Genomic DNA, 12,012 nt, shown 5'->3' on the forward strand with positions numbered 1-12,012 from the left:
TGTTGTAATGCACTCCTTTGACTGTTTTGTCTGGAGGTTCTGGATTCACCGTCTTTCCCGGGAACATCTTCAAACAAACTCCACAGTCACACTCCTGTTTAAAAGTGTAGCATGTCTCCAGGGCAAGAACTAACTCAGGACATTCCCAGAGATTGTGAGAGGATGGAAGCACCATTCTTGACCTTGACAACAACAGCAGCAGGTAAAACCAGCTCACCTCAAATTGAGGAGAATTGTAAGGACACCATTCAAAGACATAAACTGCTGGACAAAGAAGGTGTTCATCGTAGTATCAAACACACTGTTCGATTGAATAACCTTTAAATAGAACAAATGTTGATTAATCAAACAAATGAATATTGTCATTGGAAAATACCAATGCCATAGAGTCCTTAGGGACCCTCATCTATAGCACCTTATTCATTTTGAGTACAAACTATGTAAACTAAATCCAAATATCCTGACGGATTACTCAACTTATTTTCAAAACGCATCATGTTTTGAGACATAACTTCCATTACATTTCCTGTGAAGGTTATACCCCGCTGTGGTTCATTCTGCTCGTTGTACTCTGTACTCTGCGAAGCACTAAGGTTGAGTGTGAGGCTTTGCAGCTCTGCTAATGTTGTTTTAAATTGCTGTAATATTTCTGAGTTTGGTACTGCTTGTCAAAAAAAACCCAACAACAAGCAATATGAAGATGTTCACTTGGTCTGTCTGAACTTGCTCTTGGCATTGTTACATTTTCATCCAGTTTATATAAGTCTGTCATATTCTGGCCCATGAGCCCGTGGCACAGAGTGGAAAAGTTAGGAGCGAGGCTTGGCAGTAAAGAGAAAGAGTGGGAATTGGGAAAAGAGAGAGTTGAGAAGTAGAGGAGGAAAGAAAGGTTTTTTTGTTTTTTTGTTTTTTTTTAGGAGTAGAGGAATCCTTTAATGGCAAAGTCAGGAGACGCTGGGATGTCAAAACTGACAGGGGAGCCAGGTTGGAAATATGGGAGGGAGGTGGAAGAGGAAGAGGGTTAACATGAAAAAAAGATGACATGATTGGAATGAGGTGGTGGGGGGTGAGGGGGTAGAAATCAGGAAAGAGGGAGGCCAGAGTACAACGAGATGAATGACATTTTGGATTCTCTCAGCAATAAAGCGTCTCCCTCGACACAGGCTGTCTGGGTTTAGATAGAGGCCGTCACACTGAAGGGCTCATTTGCCTTTCAGTTGCTCATTACATCCAACCCAAACTTATTTCCTCCACTGGGAGGCCACCCCCCCCCCCCCCCCCCCCCTCCTCCCCCTCCTCCCCCGTACTCCCCCCGTGCTCCCACGGCACTCTGTCTATTAGTGTGTTTACATGTGCAGCCGTGCAGTTGTGCATCCATACTGGATGTTTCTCGATGAGCTGTGTGAGTGTTCTGGTGCATTTGAGATCAATTGTGTGTCAGTGTGTTTGTGTGTCTTTAAGCTATCAAACACACAGGCTTGGTCACTGGCCCTACGCTTGCTAAGAAGACACTGTTGAATGCTTTTGACATCAAGTTGTTTAAGTTGCAGACACTATATGTGACCTACGTACCTTAGATGTGCAGTGTAGTGTGTCTTCAACCCAAATTATGACGCTTTCCTGAAACCACAATGTGTCGTTTCGCTGCCTGAACGTCACCACACTATGAATGTTTCTCACTATTAAACACGTCTTCATGTTCCCTGCTCTTCCAAATTCATCAAATGTGAATCATTCGTCATATTTTGAAGCGCCGGCTCCACACACTTCTTTAGAAAATGTTTTGGTAGAACTGAGAGTGAGAAAGGGAGGGTTGTGTCTGTGACTTTTCCTGGCACACAGTTTTGTCAGACAACCGCTGTTTTTCAAAATCATTCAAGTTGGTGAATCTTTCCCCCGCACAGACACGCAAACACACACCGTAATGTGATTTATAAAGAGAGAGAGAGAGAGAGAGAGAGAGAGAGAGAGCTCAACACACTTGAACAAACACACATTGCATGCATCTTTACACTGAAGGCGCAGCCGATATTGATACACGCCGGCATCGCTGCATAAATGTTCTCCAACGCTCCTTCATAATGATTTCTCCCATATGGTTCCTACTAATATTCTGCTCGGAGCCAACTCAATGGAACTAACACACACACACACACACACACACACACACGCACACACACACGCATGATCACAGGCAGCCCTTCTGTGCTACATTAACTACAAACCTCATTTCCTCACAAAGAGAAGCCACCGGCTGAAAATTGGCTGGGACGAGTCATTAAACCTGTGCCTGACACACATACACACACATGCACAAGCTCGCACACGCACACATCTGTTATACAAACGACACCGCCCCCCCACCCCCACCCACCTGTGTCAGCGGAGCAGGTGATATCCCTGCGCCCGCCGAGAAGTGATTGCCCTTTTTTGAAGGAGCCGGTCCAGTATTTGCGTGTGTGTAGCTGAAAGTTACACAATCTTGAGTCCTGGCACTCGTGCCTTTTAGAGTGTGCATGATGTGTGTGTGTGTCGCAGACATGGACTGATAATTGATGGCGACTGCAAGGGACGAGGATTGAGATGCATGGAAATGCCCGGTGGGAGGGAGAAAGAGAGGGAAACTGGCTTAAATGGAGGAGGAATAAAAGAGGAAAAAGAATCAGTGACAAAAATCAGAGACAGAGGAAGAGGAGGTGTGAAGAGGCGCTGTAGGGGTCGGTGAGCATGAAGGGGAAGAGAACCTGCTGGGAGCTGATTGATGGGTCTGACCCCCTGTTGGCCCCAGATCAACCTCCCAAAGCTGTCAGGGACAATTTGAAGTTTAACTCGCAGTGGGGATGCCCTAGTAAGCTTAAAGGGAATAAACTGTGAATGTTGGGTACCTCCAACCAAACCTCATTGTATTTTTGTATAATTTAAATCTGGGTCGTTTATATAGTGGAGATGAGAGAAGCTTTGTTTAAGGATGTTTTATTCCCTGAGTTTTGGCTCGCAGGCTACATCAGGGCTTACCTCGCCCCCTGCTGGTAATCCAGAACTGGCCTGTTCGCCTTAAAGGCACAGTAACGTTATATTATTTCATGTTAAAGGATGTGGAACCATGACAAAGTCGGCATACTTAAATATCACAAAACAGTGTGTACAATCGCACAAAATGTTGCAGAACTTCTGCTCCAGTGTTTCTATTGGCCAATGGAGCACCTCCATTATGTCACAGTGGAACAGAAAAGGGAACTGTACGTCACATAGAGACGACTGTAGATCAAAACCAAGAACAGGAAACGCTTTGTTCATTTGCCAGCAAAGTCGCCTTAAAAGCTTCTGTAAGCAACTTTCGGTTTGTGTTGATTTTGGCGCCCCCTGTGGACAAATTGGTACCTCTGATTTCAGTCTTTTTCATAACCAGCTAAGAACTCTTGGCTGTAGCTGTAATATTCATGAATGGAGGGTGACAGTGCAAATAGTTGTAGAAATGAATTTGTGTGTTTGATTATTGGGCGGGGAGAAAAATGAATCTCCTTTGCAGCTGCAAGAATTGAACATCAATCAGAGATGGGTCATGAGAGGACGCTGCTGTCTTTATTAAAGCTGCATTTACAACATAATGAAGTGGAGTCATCAGGCATCTGGTCTTTTGGTCCTTTGGACAATTTAAAGAACCATTTTTATCGACAATGTAATCTGCAAATTACTAGAAAATGAAGACGAATACAAGCTGCAGCCATAATTAAGCAGTTAAGTTGTTTTTTTTAAAGTCTATAATTAAGTTTACGGTACATTTATGCTCACAAATGAGCACAGCCGAGTCCAACAGAGGCAGCAAACAGCTTAGTGCTAGCGCCATTCAAAGGGTCGACCCTGTTTGAGGGATGTGTTTCGGTCCTCGGCCTTTAGAAGTCGACACACCAAAGAAAGAAGCCAACACATTTTTTTGAAAAAGTGCCACCATGATGCTCCCAAAAAGTTAGGAATGTCAAAGTTTTTCAGGCAGGTAGGGATGTTTGAAAGGAGCGCTGGTTCAGATTCATCAAGATCCTCGGAGAGTAAAAGCTACTTTTTCAGAATCTGAACAAAAGTGAAACACTTTTCCTGTCTTAACTTTTTTTTCTAATATATGAGCGCCTTAGGTTGGTTATTTATTATTCCAGTCATGCCAAACGCACTGAAGTGAAATGTGGTTTACTTTACTTTACAAGAGGTCACAGGGGAGGGAGTCTTTAAAGACGCTTTAAACATCACACATGCATTAAAATGTGCTCTGAAATATCGTACATTTGAGCTTCGTTATTAACTCTCTGTAAAAAATATTACAATTCTATTAACCAAGGGCAACCTGCAGGACGCTCAATAATCCCATTACACTACGCTGGAGTTTCTACTATCAGTCATGTTTCTATGAGGAGGAACTTTTCCAAGTATTGGAATGGAACTCTTCATCCAAAAATACACAAAGCTGAGCCTATAAGCTTCACAGCTGCCATGTCAGCACCACCACCTCAGGACGGTGTGTGGCCTCTGAGTGGTGGAGAAGATGACGACAATGATGGTGATGATGATGATGAAGGTGACGGTGGTGGTGGTGGTGGTAGTAGTGATGAAGGGTGGGGGGGAGGGGAGTAGAGGCCTCCAGGCCGGGAAATATACAGTCCACAGCTGATGTTGGTCCAGGTTTCTGTGCCATTTGAAGCTGGTGGTGTAGGAGTGTGTCAGTCAAAATGCCAGGTGTGTGTGTGTTTGATTAGTGTGTGTGTTTGTGTGTGAGGAAAAGATGGATAGTTGCTTCTCTGGGATAGAATTTCAGCTCAGAGCGGGGGAGTTTTCCGCCATGTATGACTAAGATTGATCCTGTTTCCTGTGACATTTGCGTTTATTTTTTTTCTCCTGTGTTTAAATTGGATATTGTTTTTCTTGTGAAGCCTTTTTTTTTTCTTCAATTTTCCCCCAGAAAACCTCAGTATTTCAAGATGCAGGAATTCACTTCTGCTCTGATCCACACCACTTACCTCTACAAGACGGACTCACTAGGGGACACTGAACTTTCCTTAAAGCAACATTGTGTAGAAATTTGGTTAGGTGCGCTTTGGTGACCCACTGAAGGTCTCTGAGGGCAAAAGCACTGTTGTAAAACACACATACAGTGGAGGAAATGATTATTTGATCCCCTGCTGATTTTGTAAGTTTGCCCGATTTCAAAGAAGTGAGCTGTCTATCATTTTTATGGTACCTTTATTTTAACACACAGAGACAGAATATAAAAACACAAAGTCCAGAAAAAAAACAATACATAAAGTTATAAATTAATTTGCATTTGATTGAAGGAAATAAGTATTTGATCCTCATGCAAAACATGACTTAGTACTTGGTGGAGTGACCCTTGTTGGCAAGCACAGAAGACAGATGATTGTTGTATTTGGTCAACAGGTTTGTACACATCTCAGGAGGGGTTTTGGTCCACTCCTCTTTACAGATCTTTCCCAAATTCTGAAGGTTTCGAGGCTGTCGCTTTGCAACTCGAACTTTCAGCTCCCTCCACAAATTTTTATAGGATAAAGGTCTGGAGACTGGCTAGGCCACTCCATGACCTTCATGTGCTTCTTCTTGAGCCACTCCTTTGTTGCCTCAGGTTGTTGTCATGCTGGAAGACCCTTTCACGACCCATCCTCAGTGCTCTGGCTGAGGAAAGGAGGATCTTGTCCAAGATCTTAAGGTACATGGCCCAATCCATCGGCCCCTCAATGCGGTGAAGTCGTCCTGTACCCTTAGCAGAGAAACAGACCAAAGCATAATGTTTCCTCCTCCATACTTGACGGTGGAGATGGTGTTCTTGGGTTGGTATTCAGCATTTCTCTCCCTCCAAACACAACAACTTGAGTTTATACCAAAGAGTTCAAATTGGTCTCATCTGACCACATCACCTTCACCCAAGCCTTCCCCGAATCATTTCGGTGTTCATTGGCAAACTTCAGACGGGCCAGTACATGTGCCTTCCTGACCATGGGGACCTTGCGGGCACTGCAGGATTTCAATCCATTCCGGCACAGTGTGGTACCAATGGTTTTCTTGGTGACTGTGGTCCTAGCTGCCTTGAGATCATTACACAGCTCCTCCCGTGTAGTTCTGGGCTGATCCCTCACCATTCCCATGATCATCCTTACCCCACGAGGCGAGATCTTGCATGGAGCTCCAGACAGAGGGCGATTGATGGTTATTTTAAATTTCTTCCATTTTCTTATAATTGCACCAACAGTTTCTCCTTCTCACCGAGCTTCTTGCTGATGGTCTTGTAGCCCAGTACAGCCTTGTGCAGGTCTACAATCTTGTCCCTGATGTCCTTTGAGAGTTCTTTGGTCTTACCCATGGTGGTGGAGTGGTTGGAAAGGAAGAGATTGATTCTGTTGACATGTGTCTTTTATACTCGTTATATCTTTTATATAACGAGCAGAGATTGGGAGTACTTTCTGAAAGTGACAGGACTAATCTGAATGCCTCCCGGGCACATAACCGGTCTGTGGGAGCCAGAATTCGTGTTGGTTTGAAGGGGATCAAATACTTTCGATCAAATGCAAATGAATTTATAACTTTATACAATGTTTCTTTCTGGACTATCTCTGTTTGTTAAGATAAAGGTACCATAAAAATTATAGACCTCTCACTTCTTTGTAATTGGTCAAACTTACAAAATCAGCAGGGGATCAAATAATTATTTTCTCCACTGTAGTGTATTGAAAAGAAGCATTGCCAACATGTCAGACTTTTTATCCATCAAAAAGTTCCTCCTCATAGAAACATGACTGATAGTAGAAGCTCCAGCTCCTCTTCCTTCTCTGAGCCTCAGTTATTATATCAAACAGTACAGAGACGGGCTCACTGGTATCTTTTCAGCTGAAGGCTGCTGCATGAACTATCACTGTACAGCTGTATGTGCGAGATAACCGCGTCATCCTGCTAAAGTTACATAGTGCGAATAGGCGACAGAGGCCCTCTGTGGACGTGGAATAGACGTCAGTTATTGTACTATTAGATCGACTTTCAAACAACTATTTTAGAGGTGGAACAGTAACAAGAAGATTTCATTACCACTGCTGCTTTTAAAGTTAGCCCAAGCTATGCTAAGTCTTAGCAAATGCTAATGCTGGGCTAATGTATCAGGCATTCGCTTTTGTTTTCCTGGCTAATGCTAATGCACCAAGAGGGGAAAAGTGAAAGAGAAAGGGGAGTAGAGGATGGAAGAAATGAAGCAATCTGAGCCTGCAGCTGCAACAGGAGGACAGAAACATGATAAGAGATCAGACACGGCGGGGGGGGGGGGAACAAAAGCAGAGAAGAAGAGAGAAAGCGGTGATAAGGACGGACGTGAGAACAAGCAGAATGTCAGTGAGAATAAGTCGGGACGTAGCTGTCTGTCTTCGCTCTCTCACTTCACGATTGAAAGAGAAACGAGACTCTACAGCAAAACCCATCATGCATGCACACTCGTACCTGTCCCGCATGAAAAGGACACAGCTTCTTTTAAGAAACGCTACGATGCTCCCTTATTGTTACCAGAAAAACCCTGTCTGTGCGTTCCAGTAAGAATGTTGCGAGACAGGATTAAGTTGTAATTCAATTTAGGGAGATTAAATTCTGTCACTTTCAGCCAGAAAAAAAAAGAAAAAGCCCTTGAAGGGAGACGCCAGCAGCAGAAAGTGGGTTATGCAGCTCAGAAGTTTCCTTTTTGTGCTCCAAACACAAAACATGAGCACACACAGATTAGAGCATGGAGTGGATACGATGACACAGAAGGCATCTGAATCTGGGAGCTATTTCATCTAATTTTAAATTAAACAGGATGCCATCCTATAAAAAAATTCTAAGCTAAATGCTAAGCTAAGCCTGTGAGGATGCACACTCACTCTTGTTGTTTTTCTAAACTGGTTCAGATCTTCATGTTATTTCTCTTTGTTTAATACAAAGGATGACTGAAGCTTCTGACAACTGTAGCAACATTGTGGCTGCTGCTCTGATTGACAGATTACCCCCCGCCCTCCCCCCTCCCATCACCACCACACACAAACAGACACACACAGTCACAGAAAAGCACACACACACACACCGAGCCTGTCAAGTTGACGTGGACCCTGTGTCACCCGATGCATTAACTGGGGAAAAAAGGCTACAGCTCAATACTTACATCGTCCAGCGCAGAGCCTCTGAGAGAGAGAGAGAGAGAGAGAGAGAGAGAGAACGAAGGGGACGTAGGAGAGAGATGGAGGGGGATGAGGCTGAGGAATAGATGGCTACAGGCAGAGAAAAATAAATTAAGAGAGGAGAGAGAGTGGAACAGGTGGAGGTAGAGCAGATGGATCTGGACACTTTAGAAATGAGCCCGGAGAAAGAAGCATTTACAGTACAGCGTGTTGATAAGAATGCTAAAGCTCTGAGATGTCATTCCCACTCACCGATACAAGATGGTGTCTCACTTTCTATCTCAATCCCTCTTTTCTCTTTCTTTTCCTGGAGTTACCTTGCTGTCTCTCCCCGAATGAGTCCCATATCTCTTTCTTTGTGTGTGTGTGTGTGTGTGTGTGTGTGTTTAACTGCCGATATTGGCTTTTGAGAGTTGTTTTCCCCCTCACTTTTCACCTCTCCCCTCTGATCTTTTATCGCCGCACACAGACGTAAACTCACCTGCGAGTTTGGTTTCAATAACGGAGAACGGATTATTACACGCGCCAGCTAACCTTTCCAAATACAATCCCCGCACGCACATTTCGTTTATCGATCCCAGCAATTTTGAGCTCCTCTCGCGCGGACTTCCTTTGAGTTTGTGGCGCGCTCTTAAATCATTTCATCTCATCAGTGTGTGTTCGTGTGTGTGTTTGGTCAGCAAATCTCATTTATCACCATTGCTCAGGTCCCCTCACTGCCATTGTGTTTTGCAGCAATATGGACGATCACAGAGGAGAGGAAGCCCCCCCCCCCCCACCCCCACCCCTTCATCTTTGCCGAGCCAACGATCCATAAAGCAATATTGGAGTTTATGAGCTCTCAATGTTGTCCAATATAGGGGCAGATTCAACTATGCAATAGTCCATTGGCTTTTCTTTTTCTTTTTTCTGATGAGGAACACTTAAACTTGGTCTTGGGAGGAAACGCGGCTTCTCCTACGTTCTCCTGTTAGCTGTAGCATTAGCTGCACATAACGCTTGGTTCTAGCCCCCCTCGAAATTTTTTTACCAGTGTGACGTCTTGTCAGTGTAAGATCACTGATCTAAGCCCATTGGCTCGTTGTGGCAAGCCCAGCAGCTCATGTTGCACGCCCGTTAACTTCTGTAGCACGCCCACGATATGCCGTAGCCTGCAGTAGCACAGTAGTGCTAAGGTGCTAATGTTTTTGCTGCTCCCCTCCGAGGCAAAGTGGCTGCATTCCCAATATGGTAAAAGGGGCGGGACATTTCCGAGAACCGTGCTGAGCTACTGACCAATTACGGCAGAGCCGACAGGCCGACCAATCAGATCAGACTTACACGTGGGGACTCTGAACGTGGGCACTTCAGAGCCTTAGAGACAGAGTCAGAAGCGAGCCGGTGCATGGAGCGGCAGTACATGAAAACAGACACTTTTTAAGAACTTTAGCTATTGTGAACATACTTTAGTAAGTACATAGATTAAATATATGAACCCCAAAAAGGGCATCATATGAGCTCTTTAAAACCAACATCACTATGTTAGACTCTCAAAGCCACTGGGGGACTTTCTTTTTCATTCTTTTATCTGAACCTCGAGGGCTCATGAAATAGATTCCCGCTAATGCGTGATGTTCATGGTTCATTTCTAACAAAGGGAGTTTGCACAGCCAGAGAGCGCTGAGTTTCCAGTTTGACATTGGACAAATAGTTCGAGAAAACAAACAGAGCTGCTGAAAAACATGCTGAAGCACCCATACATACGTCTCTGTGCTTGTTTGTGTTTTCATCACAACAATGAGAACACTTGAGTTACGTGCTGTAGTGTTTACAGCGATTCACACAGTCGGATGAACTCGACGTAAAGTGTGCAGAACATTGGCTCCTTCTCAGAATCTGTACCAAATAACCCCATGTAATTATTTGTCCGAGCAACAGTGAACTGCAGAGCCGTTGTGATACGCGTTGTAGTGGTTAATACAAATATGCAGGTTCAAAACAAAAATCTTAATGTATTTCTATTTAAACGTGCAGTATGTACATTCTGCCACCAGGGGGCTCTAAATCAAAACAGTCACAAAAGATGACGTCAAGGCTGGCGGGGAATCACGGGAGTGATTCTCTCTGTTTACCCCGCCCTGATGAAAATGAACTCCGAGTTGACCGTTGTCAAGACGACCGGGCGAAACAGACCTGAGGAAGAGAAAATGTTTACAGACGAGCTAATGTATCCGAGTATAAACAACATGACTTCTTTTATCGCAGCAGCACTTACAGCAACAGCACGGCAGCTTTTTTATGCAGTCTTTGACGTAACATCAGGTGTTTCCACGGCAACGATGCCCCCTCATAAGACACGTCCCGTTACAACTATAACCATTACGAATTTCTCTGGCTTTGATAACTGTTGGAAATATTTGAGGTAATGTAAGTACTCAACAACAAAATGTGAGGGACTTTCAGTTTCATCAAGTCTCACTCCAACTCTGTTCTACACATATACACACTTACACACACGTCAAGAACACACAAAGCTCCAGTCGAGCATGTGGTAACATGGCGATGGTGCCAGCCGAGCGGAGCAGATGGTAGCAGGACTGTGGCTGGGGAGCCTGACTGACTGACTGGTGGCGGTAGAAAGGCTGGCAGGGACGGAATGAAAGTTTAATGGGTGGAAATGGGAGGAACTAATTACAGTGGGAGTCCCGGCATTGGTCGATAGCATTTATCATCAGCGCTGTAGATAAATACCATTATTTACAGGATCTATATGTTGCAACGATTGGTTTGACGACATCAGAGAGTAAATATCCATCATTTTGAGATGTGTAAAGAAAGCATTTTACTGCAGGGTTACATGACTGCTTTGACAAGTGTAGCCAAGTTTACATGTGCTCCTGTTGTCGGTGTCGTTTTCAGATGTTTGCCAGAGGGTGTTCAAAGCTATCAGAGAAGTGTGACAGCCATGTGCGTTTGTGTGTTTCTTGCTTGTGTTTCCGAAAAAAACAAAACAAAAAACAACAGAGTGCCTAATTGCCCGGCCTTCCCACGCTCCGATAGAGCTGTTTCTACTCGCCATAATAACTTCAAAGTCTTGTAATCTTGTCAGCTGAGTCTCCAAGTGAAAGCCTCTGCAAAGGTCAACCAATGCAATTTGAATATCTTTGATTAAACGGTGTGCTGGTGCCAGGCCCAGACTGTAGGTCACTGCCTCGGAGAAATGATATCCAACCCCTCCTAACCCCACTTGTCCGTCCCCGAGTCTCGACTCTGGCTGCTCCCTCATTGTCGAGGGTCACGTCTGGCACTCTCCGCTCTCTTTTTAGCAATTTGCGTAATCTCCCAGACCCTTTCTTCCTCTCTGTCCTTCAATCCTTCCTCATGCTCACACAGTGCATAGTTTTAGCCCTGAAAGCCCCCAATCCTGAATGTCTTCCCTGACCCTCTTTCTCTCATTCTCCATTCATTATCTCGCTTATTCTAACATTTTCAGACCGTCGTCATACAGCAGTCATTGGAGCATGCATTCACAGTCTGCTGTGGAAGTAAAGACGTCAGTGACTGCAGTCAAAAATCTGAGTTTTGCTGGCAAAAGAACTCCAGGGAAAAGTGATGTATCATTTTTGAACTCACTTTCAGCTGAAATGGTTTAGCTGGTTTTCTGACCTTTACTACGTATTAAGCAGCTACAGTATGGTAGCCCTCTGTGTGTGATCAAGTTGGCATTTAAGGATAATGAGTATCCTGAATTAATGACCAGCAATCATTAATTATACTCTTTCAAAGCTTGTTCCTTGAATTATTATCCCTTCCTTGTTCACTTTCTTAGAAAATCTGGCTCCTT

The 12,012-nt window shown here is 44.3% G+C and overlaps 1 protein-coding gene across 2 annotated transcripts in view; it reads left to right on the forward strand.

Annotated features, from left to right (window-relative positions):
- The window catches only part of LOC109984174 (receptor tyrosine-protein kinase erbB-4), a 222,756-nt gene that overhangs the window by 101,172 nt on the left and 109,572 nt on the right, over nt 1–12,012 (forward strand). The gene's annotated exons all lie outside the window — the stretch shown is intronic.

This window comes from Labrus bergylta, chromosome 24, assembly GCF_963930695.1.
Source record: "Labrus bergylta chromosome 24, fLabBer1.1, whole genome shotgun sequence".
NCBI lineage: Eukaryota > Metazoa > Chordata > Actinopteri > Labriformes > Labridae > Labrus > Labrus bergylta.